At 35.2% G+C, this 12,140-nt stretch overlaps 1 long non-coding RNA gene across 1 annotated transcript in view; it reads left to right on the top strand.

Annotated features, from left to right (window-relative positions):
• The window catches only part of LOC143682818 (uncharacterized), a 163,317-nt gene that overhangs the window by 136,746 nt on the left and 14,431 nt on the right, over positions 1–12,140 (top strand). Inside the window, exon 2 of the long non-coding RNA XR_013175297.1 lies at positions 9,404–9,471. This is a non-coding gene — a long non-coding RNA (uncharacterized LOC143682818). The remainder of the gene's footprint in view (positions 1–9,403; positions 9,472–12,140) is intronic.

The raw sequence follows: 12,140 nt of genomic DNA, 5'->3' as shown, positions 1-12,140 counted from the left end.
GGAACTTTAAAAGACCCAAATAAATGGGAAATTTTATTATGTCCATGGATTCGAAGAGTCAGTATCAAAAAGGTATCCATTCTCTTAAAATAAATAGATAGATTCAATGAAATCCCAGTTGAAATGGCATCAGTTGTGTGTGTGTGTGTGTGTGTGTGTGTGTAAGAGACGACATTCAGAATGTAAAATAGATGTAAAAATAGAAAGGAGTCAAAAAGAGTAAGGCCCTTATAAAAGGAGGGCAAGGGAAAAGAGAATATTTACACAAAGTTATAAGTCTTAAGATAGGTGGTATTGGAATAAGAAGAGATAAATTTATAAATGGAACAGGATAGACAGCCCAGGAACAGACCCACATACATATGAACACAGATTTATGATAAAGTTTGCATTGCAGAGCAGTGAGGAAAGAACTATCTTTTCAATAAATGAATAAGTATAGTGGGAAAAATGAAAGTTGGCTTCTATCTTACATGACATACAAAATCAATTTCTGATATGCTATAGATCTAATCTAAAAGTAATATTTCTACAAGAAAATACAGGACAATGTTCTCATGACCTTGGGTAGACGTAGATTGCTTTAACAGAGCACAAAAAAAACAAAACCCACTAATCTTAAAGAAAATGATTGTTTACTTGGACTATATTGACATTAAGAATGTTTCTAGGGCGGGCCACGGTGGCTCAGCAGGCAGGAATGCTTGCCTGCGGTGCCAGAGGACCCGGGTTTGATTCCCGGTGCCTGCCCATGTTGAAAAAAAAAAAAGAGCGTTTCTATCACAAGTTAAAAGAGTAAAAAGGGAACCTGCAGAGTAAGAGAAAATAGTTGCAATATGCACGGATGACAAAGGGCTTGTATACCGATTATATAAAAAATTCCGAAAATTGATACTGAAAAGGTAGATATGTTAAAAAGAGATGACACAAAGCATAAGCAAGGTACTTGATAAAATAAGCATATGAAAAGTTGTTAGATTCCATTAGTTGTCAAGGGACTGCAATATTAAAACCAAGTGACATAATGTCATGCACCCACCTTAATGGCTCAAATTAAAAACACTGAGAATATTAAGAGTAAGATGGGGCAATGGAAACTATTATACACTAAAGCTTATGGGAATTTAAATTGGCACATTCACTTAGAAACATGTTTGACAGTATATATGACAGGTGAAGTATATATGCAGTATATATGTGTGGTATGACACATAAATTTCACTTGTAGCTATATATTCTGCAGAAATGTGCATATATGTACATTTAGAGACAAATAAAATGATATTCTTAGCAGCATTAATCATAATAGCCAAAAATATTGAGATAACCCAAATATCCATCAACAGTAAAATGCATATATACACTTTAGGGTCATTCATATGGCTTAATGTATGCAGCAACAAAATAGAATAAATGATCACTATGAAAGTGAATATACTACAGGTTTATGCAATAACATGTTTGATATTCACTATACAATGTTGAATACAAGAAGCTGGACAAAAAAATCTCCTGTATTCTATGATTCTATTAATATAAACCTGGAAAACAGGCAAAGTGAATTTATAGTGTAAGAAGTCATAGCCAGTCTCTTTGGGGAGGGGGGAGGAAGTGGTGATTATAAAGCTGCGTGAGGAGGGCTTCTGAGTGCTGTAAAGCTTCTACTTTTTTGGTCTGGTAATGGTTACATAGATGTCCACTTTGGGAGAAATCACTGAACTTTATATTTCTTTTGTGCATTTTTCATATGAATGTTAAATATATGTATATTTTTTTCGTTTTTTTGCATGGGCAGTGTGGTAGTTAAGTTCAGGTATCAACTTGGCCAGGTGAAGGTGCCTAGTTCTGTTGCTGTGGACATGAACCAACGGCATGTGAACCTCATCTATTGCTGATTACATCTGCAGTTGGCTAGGAGGCGTGCCTGCAGCAATGAATGTTTGATTTAATTGGCTGTTGCTTAAATGAGAGAGCTCAATGTAGCACAGCCCAAGCAGCTCAGCATACCTCACCTCAGCACTCGTAGCTCAGCTCAGGTCTTTGGAGATGCAGAAATGAATCACCCCAGGGAAAGTTGTTGGAACTCAGAGGCCTGGAGAGAAGTCCAGCAGAGATCGCCCTGTGCCTTCCCATGTAAGAAAGAACATCAATTGAAAGTTAGCTACCTGTCCTCTGAAGAACTATACGTTAACTGAATAAATCCCCTTTTATTGAAGGCCTATCCATCTCTGGTGTGTTGCATTCCAACAACTAGCAAACTACAACGGGTAGGCACTGGGAATCAAACCTGGGTCTCTGGCATAGCAGGCATGAACTCTACCTGCTGAGCCACCATGGCCCACCCGAGTGTTATATTTTAACAAAAAGCAGTCTGTGTATTGCAAATAAGTATTTTTCTAGATTTTAGGTTAAATATGTTGATTTGCTTTTTTAGAAATCAAACATAAAGGTAGTATTTTCTAAATCCTGCAAATCCTGAATTACTTAACCTAAGACAGAGAATTCATTAAAATTTCCTTCTCTTAAATTCTACTTCTAATTTTATTCCATGTTCTTTTCTCCTGATAGCTTTATGTATTTCCATGCAACATTTTTGGATATATTCAGTTTCATTGTTTTGGTTAGGTAATGCTGGCAAAATGCAATATGCCAGAAATAGATTGACTTTTAACAGTTGGGACTTAATAGCTTACAAATTTACAATTCTAAGACTGTGAAAATGTCCCTATTAAGGCATCAACAGGATGATACCTTCTCGGAAGAGAGGCTACTCTCATCCAGGACACCTCTGTCATGTGGGAAGGCACTTGGCTATGTCTGCTGGTCCTTCTCTCCCGGATTTCGATGCTGTCAGCTGTTGTCTTAAGTGGCTTCTTCTCTTAGCTTTTGTGGGTGCACCTTTGTCTCTAAGTCTCTCTGGGGCTTTCTCTGTGAGTGTCTCTGGATTTTCTTCTGTGTTTTATCTTTTTATAAAGGAACCCAGTAGGAGGATTAAGATCCACCCTGGAGCAAACTTCAACTGAAATAACCTAATCAAGGGGTCACATGTGCAGTAGGTCTACACTACAGGGATGAGTTAAAAGAAAATGATCTTTTCTGGGGCATGTAATAGCTGCAAATCATCATATACTTGATTGTATAATTTTTGGTATGAAATCATTTGGCTTTCCTGTTTAATAGTATTTTGTCCAACAGTAACTCCTATTCTCTTGCAGTTTGCATTTGCCTTGTATACTTTTATCTTATTTTAGTTTATTTATTTATATTATTTTGTTTTGGCCTCTCTTTTTTCCCCTTTTTATTATACTTCTGTTTGCTTTTATACCTTCTTCTGTTTTGGAAGCGCCATATCCTATTTTAAATTCTATAAGCAGTTGCTTACTTTGAACATTTTTCAGGTACATTCTATAATGCCCATTATTCTAATAGTTGAAATTGACTTTGAAATATATTTTGCTCTCCTGTTTTCTTAAGGATTCTTCTCAAAACCTGATTCCTATTTAGAATTAGAATGTAAAACTTGGCTTCAGTGATTACCACCAGAACTTCATATCATAAATTCCTCATTTTTGAATTATTAATTTTGCTTTATGTCTTGTTAGGCTAGACTCTATTTTCAAGTAATTATTTTAAAGAAATGTACATGAGACGTTTATTTTCTGTGGTCTTAATAATGGAAGTTATTTTATAATGAGTTAATATTTGCGTCATTTTCTTTTTTTCCATAATATGCCTGTACAGGTTTAACATTTGAATCAGGTAAGGTTAGTGGATTGTGCTTTTCTGGCTTGTCCATTGGGTGCTATGAAACCTTTCTGATTATGAGCTGGAAGAGAGTGAGATGTGCACAGCTCTTGATCTACTCCCAGAGACCAGGCAGCTCCATTGTGCCAGAAACTTCCTTTCCTCCCTTCACCACTGGCCTCCAGAGGTAATGGGGTAGTGACGTCCTCACAGGACATGGTGTGGGACTTGCAGTCTGCACCTTCCCTAAACCTGGCCCTTCACCATCTCATACTTTCAGAGACCCTGAGATGATGAATAGAGATGGGCTTAGATATGGGTTTATACTTACCTCAGATTCTGACATGAGGTTTTCCATTCATCTTCGCCAACATGAAAGATAGCACAGCATAAAAGATGTGCCTCTTTCTTTCTTTTAGTTGTTCTCATGTCTTTTATTTGTTTGTTTTTGTTTTTCATAGACAGTTAGGAGATGCTGTGTTGTGCTCTCTTCTAGAGACACCATTTAAACCTTAGATTCAAAGCCAACTTTAAAAGAAATTTCAGATTCAATCTTAGAGAAAAATAAAGTGATATAAAAATAAAGTTAAGGATATGGGGAAGCAAAAAGACAAAAAGAAGAAGAAGAAAGACTAATTTGGCTTGAGAAGGATGTGTAATAAACTGTTTTTTGGCATTTAGCAGTCAGAATGAGTAGCAGTGAAAGATAACACCTGTATCAATAATCATTAAATTTGAACTAGAAATGGGACAATATTTTAAGAATTGATCTGAGAAAATCTTTAGAAACAAAAAAGAAAATAAATATTTAGAAAAAGAAGAAATAAGAGAAGTAAGGTAAATAATTATTATTAGGCCTTTGTCTTTGATACACTAGCTCTAAAAAAGGACATAAAACAAAATCATATTATCTGGCAAAATTGGGCTAAGTCTTTTCAGGTGTTATTTAATTTAATTTACACAGCAGTTATATAAAAGGGGGAATGATTTCTCCATTCTGTAGAAGTTATGCAAGAAACACACGTTTAAATAATTTGCTTAAGTTTACAATGCTGTCTTCATCTCATGTCTGTGACAATGTCCTGGAGAAACAGACCCCATTATCTGCCTGACTATTTCCACTTGGTTAAGTTACTTTAATTATGTAAATACTGATTATTAAATATTAAGTGAAGTTAGAAAAAGTAATAAAAATATAAGATGTGGGCGGCCATGGTGGCTCAGCAGGCAAAGTACTCACCTGCGATGCCGAAAATGTGGTGTGGATTCCCGGTGCCTGCCCATACAAAAAAATAACAAACCTGTAAGATGTGTGTTTGATGGGGTTGTGGTGTATACATGTGCTTTTCTAGCACAGGTACGTAAAGGACATGTAATTGCTTGGCCCCTCCTGATTATTCTAGATCCACTAATAACCTATTGTCAGTCCACCTGGGTGAAGGCATCCTTCCTCTGAGAAACTGAAAACTAGTTCTTGAGATTGCCCAGTAACTTCAAAATTATTTTTCAGAGAAAATATCAAAAAAAAAAAAAGGGGGTAAAAATAGATGCATTTCACATAGGTAATTAATTTTGCTATGATCGGATGACTTTTCTTCCCCCTCTCTTTTTCTTCCCCTTTCTTTCTAATCAGCTGAAATTAAATTGAGCAGGCTTAAAAGGTGTACATTTGAATATTATTATTAACCCAGGAAATAGTAACTAGATAATTTCACAGTTATAGAAGTGAGAGGTTTTAATGTCGATATTATCTTTCTGAGACTATCTACTACTGAGTTGGAGTTCATATACAATTGAGCTGAGTAATCATATTAAATATATTACCAGGAGTTTGGAAGCACTGCCTAATTATTAACCTTAATGTAGAAGAAATTGATATTATGTTAAGAATTTTGAATTAGAAAATGGTATTTGGCATGCATGAAGAGTAGCTTGCCAGAAAGTGCAATGTTGAAACCAATATAATGAATTATAATAAACTAGTTATGTACTATATGCCCATATTTCTCCTTGGGATTCTCTAAATCCTACCATAAAAGTAAGGCTATTGGGAATAAATTGATCATCTTCGGGAGAGTGAAAATCAAACACTATATGAACTGCAATTTTAAACTTCAATAGGTATGAGAATGTGAGACTTCTGCTTAAAGTGCCCAGCCCATAATTGGCCAACTAACGTTCAACATCCTGCATCTCTAAGAGAGTCTTACCATTGGGATAAAGTTCTTATACTTTGGCAGCAATGAACATTGTTAAGGATGTAGTTCTCTTGAATCATGGATGGAAGTTTTATACTTATTTTGCTCTCTCTTGTGCTTGATGATAGCCTCTACTTTTATCCAGGTGGGAGAGTCTTGTTAGGCTAAGTGAAACCATGTTTCTTTTCCTGAACTCCCTGTAGAAAGATGTTCCTCTGCACGTTTTCTTCCTTTCACCTCTTTCATTCCACTTGACTACACTGTGGGAAATAATATATAGATAATACATGGAGTGACTCAGATGTCTTGCTTTCCTATAAACTTAGTTTAGAAAATATTTTTTAAACTTTCACGACCAGACTTGGAAGTCCAATGTTAGGCAGAAACATGTTCTTTTGGATAGATGGTCATGCTTCCCTCTCTCATCATATTGACCTTAAAAATAAAAAAAAGAGTAGAGATTGAAAGTAATAAATGGAAAAAAAAAAGATGCATTTTCTACACTAGCAGCTGGTGAGCATATCACCCTGAACTCTTGTCCAAGAGTAAGTCAAGTTTTATTATTATTATTATTTTCCCAATCAGTTCACAAATGAAGGAAACAGTAGGGGGTTAGTAACCAGAGGATCTGTAGTCGGGGTAGGGGTGGGGACCCTGGGCACAGGTGAAGTTCATTATAGCTTTCTTACTTCTGTTGTGTTCTGGTAACAGAGCATGGGTAGCTGCAAAGAAGAGTAATGCTCGGTTTTCCCAGCAGGACCTACCCTCGAATAGAATCTCCGATCGGTACCCCATTCCAAGGAATGACAAGACTCCTTTGCTTTTCTGCTACTTTCCTTCCTCTGAGTTTCTCCTTTAATCCTTTAGCAAGAAAGTCCACTGGAGAAACTAACTTTACCTCATGATATGGCTAATTTAGGAGAAGCCCAAAAGCTTGATCATTGTTATCTATTTCTGGCTGTCTGATTTAGCAGACAGATGAAGTGCACTTATAGCTGGCAGATGTGGAAATCCATATATAGCCAGACAAATCTCTAGTGGCTGCTGATGCAAAATAATATGAGTTGTTTCCACAAAGGTCAGTTGAAATTTACATTTGAATTTTTCTTCCTGGGGTGTTTTTAATGATAGGATCAGATCCTCAGGTTCTCATAATAAAATGTGCCCTCCAAATTTGTCAGTTACGTTAGAGTAAAATCTGGGTTGAGGAAATGGTAAAGAAAAAAAAGATACTCTGAGTATTTACCATATACTTAGAGAGCGGCTCTAAAATAACTGGATGAGAATTGTGACATTAATCTACCCTTGCAATTACTGTTAATTGGCAACTCGATTATCAAAATTAGAGTTCATTAAAGGTAAAATGTTTCTTCTGTAAGTTTCATCTCCTGTTCAAGATAATACAAAATATGATGCTCAATGGGGAGTTTATTTTATTCACTTGATTCTTTTTATGGCTCACATTTCTGAATACAAAATTGTGATTCTCTGTCTGATTCACTCTTTTTAAAGAATAATCATCATCATTGTTTTTATTTATATAAAGTTAGATTGCTTTCATAAACTATCTAATCCCAACTCTCTGTGCTGTGTGGTATTTGAAACTCTTAGTTTAATTCACATTTTTCACTTGTTATTGCCCAAGAAAATAAAACAAAATTCCAAGATTATTAAAAGTCAGTTTAAATCTATATACTATTCCATTATTGATTCAATTTAATAATCGTTTTAGTAGTCATTTCAAATAGCAATAAAAGATATTGAATGAATGAAAAATAAAGGAATACAGTCAATATCATAACTTAGTTTGAGTCAATTTGCTTTGCTTGTAGGGGGTCCTCATTGTGTAACATCTTGAAAGTTTGCACAATAGAGAGTATATGGATTGTTTTTTCTTTATTTCCATATGCAGAACTAAGTGTTTGAATGTCATAGCATAAACCACAACAATAACAAAAGGCAGGTTACTTCAATAAAGCTGATTAGCTGGGTCTCTGGGTCACTTCCAAGTGCAATGCATATGGGCATTGTTATCTCAGCGCAGTAAGTTTAGTTGCTGATCTTTCCCTCTAAATATCAGTGCAGGTTACCTTTGTATTCTCACAGAAACCACCTCAATGCCTAACATACAATAACCGTTCAATGAATATTTTATGAATAGATTAGCAAAAACTTAAAAAAAAATTACTTTCAGGAAATAATTATAAAACTGCTTTAAAAAACTAAATAGGTAGCTATGGATAAACATCTATAGGTGTCTATGACGTATATCTAATTTATTGCTGAAATGCATGGTATTATTTACTCCTGTATATTATATATATATATATGTATAGATATGAGGACTTTTATTTAAAAAATGCAGTTAAAATAAGAATCAGATGTTAATCAGGTTGAAAACCTAAATCCAACTTTATGCTTCTGAGATACATTGTACTATAGTCCTCAGAAATTTCTAGAAAAAGAGATTCTTCTCTTGCCAAAAAAGCATATTTCAGTTAGAGAGGAGATGTCATTTTAATTTTTTAATCTGAATTCCATCTGTTGCCCTTTTAGTCTTTTTCTTCTTGTCTTGTCAGTGCAATCAGAATAGTCCTCACTCATAATTACTCACGACTATGAGGATGTCAGACAATTCTGGCAGTGTCCTCTGATAGACAATGTCAAGTTCTAAATAACAGTCATATTTAACAAAGTTCCTTTTCTCGCTTTGTTATACAGATTTTTGAGAAAGCTGATTTTTAAGCGATGTGATCTGTAAAATATGATATAAATTAACAATAGTTAAGAGTTTTGATGCAGAAAACTTTGATTCATTTGCAAATAGCTGAATTGGAACAGCCATCACATTTATTTTTTGGTAAAGAAAATCATGCCATAAAGCTATGTGCTATTTTAAAAGTGTTGTGTACCTCAGAAAAGCCATGTGCTTTAACCCTGATTCAACATTATAGGGTGGAAACCCTTTTGAGTACATCACACCCACAGATACGAGTTTTGATTGGATTATGTTCAGGAAGGTGTGGCGTGCTCAATTGTGGGCATGTCCTTTTTGGTTAGATGGAGATGTGACTCTGTTCATTCAAGATGGGTCTTGATTAGTTTACTGGAGGAGTCCTTTGAAAGAGGAAACATTTTGGGGGAAGCTCAGAGCAGATGCAGACTCTTGGAAAACAGAAGTGACAGAGCCATCATGAGACCCAGACATTTGGAAAACCAGATCCCTGCTGATGTTGCCATGTGCTTTTCCATGAGATGCTAAGTAAGCCAGAAGACAGAGTTGTGTCCTGAGGGAACTAAATGAAGGAAGGTCAGAGAGACAAAAGTGGATGCTGGAAACAACAGAACCGGAGACAGGGACAGCAAATGCCAGCCATGTGCCTTCCCAGCTGACAGACGTGTTCCCGATGGCATAAGCCTTTCTTGAGTGAAGGTAACCTCTTTCTCTTTTTCATGGGCAGACCCAAACCGAGTCTCTGGCAGGGCAGGTGAGGACTCTGCCTGCTGAGCCACCCTGGACTGCCTGAAGGTAACCTCTTGATATGGTGACTTAATGTGGACATTTTCACAGCCTTAGAAGTGTAAACTTGTAACTATGAAATTCCCTTTTTAAAAGCCATTCCATTTCTGGTATACTGCCTTCCAGCAGCATTTAACAAACTAATACAGGCTATATAGGAAGATTTTCAATTACTGTATATGAGGGGAAAATTTTTTCTTTCTCAAAAATTATTCTGTATTAGTATTTAGCATTTAGCTAAGTAAACTAAAATTTAGTATTTGTGACCAAGCATTTCTTCTAGTTATAATGTGTGAGGTATATCGTAGAACACTCTTAAACAACAGACTATAACATAGGAAAAAATCAGAAGGTGGACATTGAATTTTCTTTTCTCAGGTACATTTTTGATCTGTTTCATATTAAGTTTGCAATTATTTCTACAAGGGTTTCTCTTCTCTATTAGATGAACAAATGCCTTGAAAACAGAATTTGTGTACTGTCATCTTTGAATATATAATCCATGCTATCTATCACAGTACACAGTCAGGTGTTCAGAAATACTTAAGGGATAAACAAATGAGAGTGAGTGCTGTTGCTGGGCTTCTATTGGTTGTAAGGAAAAGAAACTCACTCAAGACAACTCAAGTTGGTCATAATTTATTATAAAGATAAATATGAATGGAATGATTTCTAAATGTTGTGTTAATTTCTTTAATTAATAAAAAAAAGATAAATGTGACAGTAAGAAGGAAGCTAATTAAAATCTTATATTGGAAAATATATTAGAATCTGACCTTAGAGATACTGGAAGTAGATGTAAGTTCTAGACCTAAAGACAGTTATAGCAATTGCAGCAGTAAGAATTCATGAATCTTCACTATTATTTCTGCTTAATGGTTTTCAAAAGTGCCTGCATCTCTCGGTCTTCCTATCTTTCCACTTTGAATCTCTTGCAAGTTATTTTCAAGCTTATTCCATCTTTACCCCAAGAATCTTTCTTGAAAGGTATGTCCCACACTCCCCCCTTTTGAAAACTACTGTAATGTGTGCTTTAACATATCAATATTGCATTGTTTTGGCTTTGAAATAATTTTTATTGATTTTGACTCATCTTGCCTCTCCATATGCATTCTTTGCATTTTTGATTTTACAGCTATTTGATTTTTTTTATTTCTTGATTCCAGAAAAAGGATTGATGAGTAAAACTGAGTTAATGCAGTCTTTTAATTCAGGCCACTCCATAAACCACTAACCAACCTGTGATTTGTCTGCCTTGGTGCCATGCGTTCCCTGGATGGAAGTAGGGAGAGGGGACTCATATGACCTACATGAAATGGGCCCTCCACCAGATACTGCAAGTGGAGAACTCTCCCACAGAATGGATTTTAAGTATGGCATGACATTTTAATGGTTTATCAATTGCAATACTTCCTATGAAATGTTATGTGAGGGAAAAAAGATCTCAACCAACTTTTATAAAATCATATATCTGAGTTTCTAACCATTGAACGTTTACATTTTCAAAATGTTAAACTGGAGTTTAAGTTAATTCCTGCAAAGAAGTTTATTTTGAAAGTTACATAAAACCGCAATATCACTTCAGACACAGTAGGATGGCTATTATTTAATAAAATAAAAAATAAGTGTTGGTGAGGAGGTGGAGAAATTGGAACACATATACCTTGTAGATGGGATTGTAAAATGGTACAGCTACTGGATCAGTTCAGCAGTTCCCCAGAAAGCTGGACATAGAATCAGCTTAGGGCCTGGCAACCCACTTCTTATTTACCCAAAATAATTGAAGGCAGGTCTTGGACAGATACATGTACAGTAATGTTCATGGCAACATTATTTATAACTGATAAAAGGTGGAAGAAACTCAAATGTTCATCAAGAGATAAATGATTAAACAAAATGTGGTATAAACACATAGTGGAGTATTTTTCAGCTGTACAAAGGAATGAGGTTCAGTTGAGTGAAATTAGCTGGATACAAAATGACAGTCAGTGAATGACCTCACTTATATGAAATTCCTAGAATAAGCAAATTTATAGAGAAAGATTCTAGATTCCAGGCAGCCAGGGGCCAGAGTGTGGGAGAAAGAGAGAGTTATTGCTACATAGGTGCAGAGTTTTTGTGTGATATGGTGAAAAGTTGGGGTAATGGATGTTGATGTTGGCAGCAAAATATTGATAATGTAATTATGTCACTGAATTTTATACTTGAAAGTGGTTATAAAAGGAAATTTTGATTTGTACATATGGTTATTAGAATAAAAAGTTTTTAAAAAGTTGCATTAATTCTAACAAGCTATCAGCCTTTTTTTTTTTTACAGTTTGCTCTTATATAAATAAATAATTCCCATTCAAGTCAATATTTAATTTGATCACCAAATATTTCAAAAGTTTCAATGTAATATTAGAATATGAGGGCGAAAATAAAATGAGCATTATGATATGAAGAACAGTATCAAATATGTATATATATATTACATATTACAGGTTTGTATGCGTGTGGGTGATTGAGGCCATCCATACCCCAGAAAAGCGTGTTCTTGAGTTAACCCACTCCTTTAGGTGTGGACCCATTGTAAGTAGGATCTTTTGGTGAATAGGATCTTAATTTAAGATGTGACTCACCTCATTCACAGTGGGTCTTAAACCTCTTGCTGGAATCCTTTATAAGGAAATGAAATC

The sequence above is a fragment of the Tamandua tetradactyla genome, chromosome 5, assembly GCF_023851605.1.
Source record: "Tamandua tetradactyla isolate mTamTet1 chromosome 5, mTamTet1.pri, whole genome shotgun sequence".
In the NCBI taxonomy this organism is placed as follows: Eukaryota; Metazoa; Chordata; class Mammalia; order Pilosa; family Myrmecophagidae; genus Tamandua; species Tamandua tetradactyla.
The sequence above is the reverse complement of the archived record's forward strand: the minus strand, read 5'-3'. Positions and strand labels throughout refer to the sequence as shown.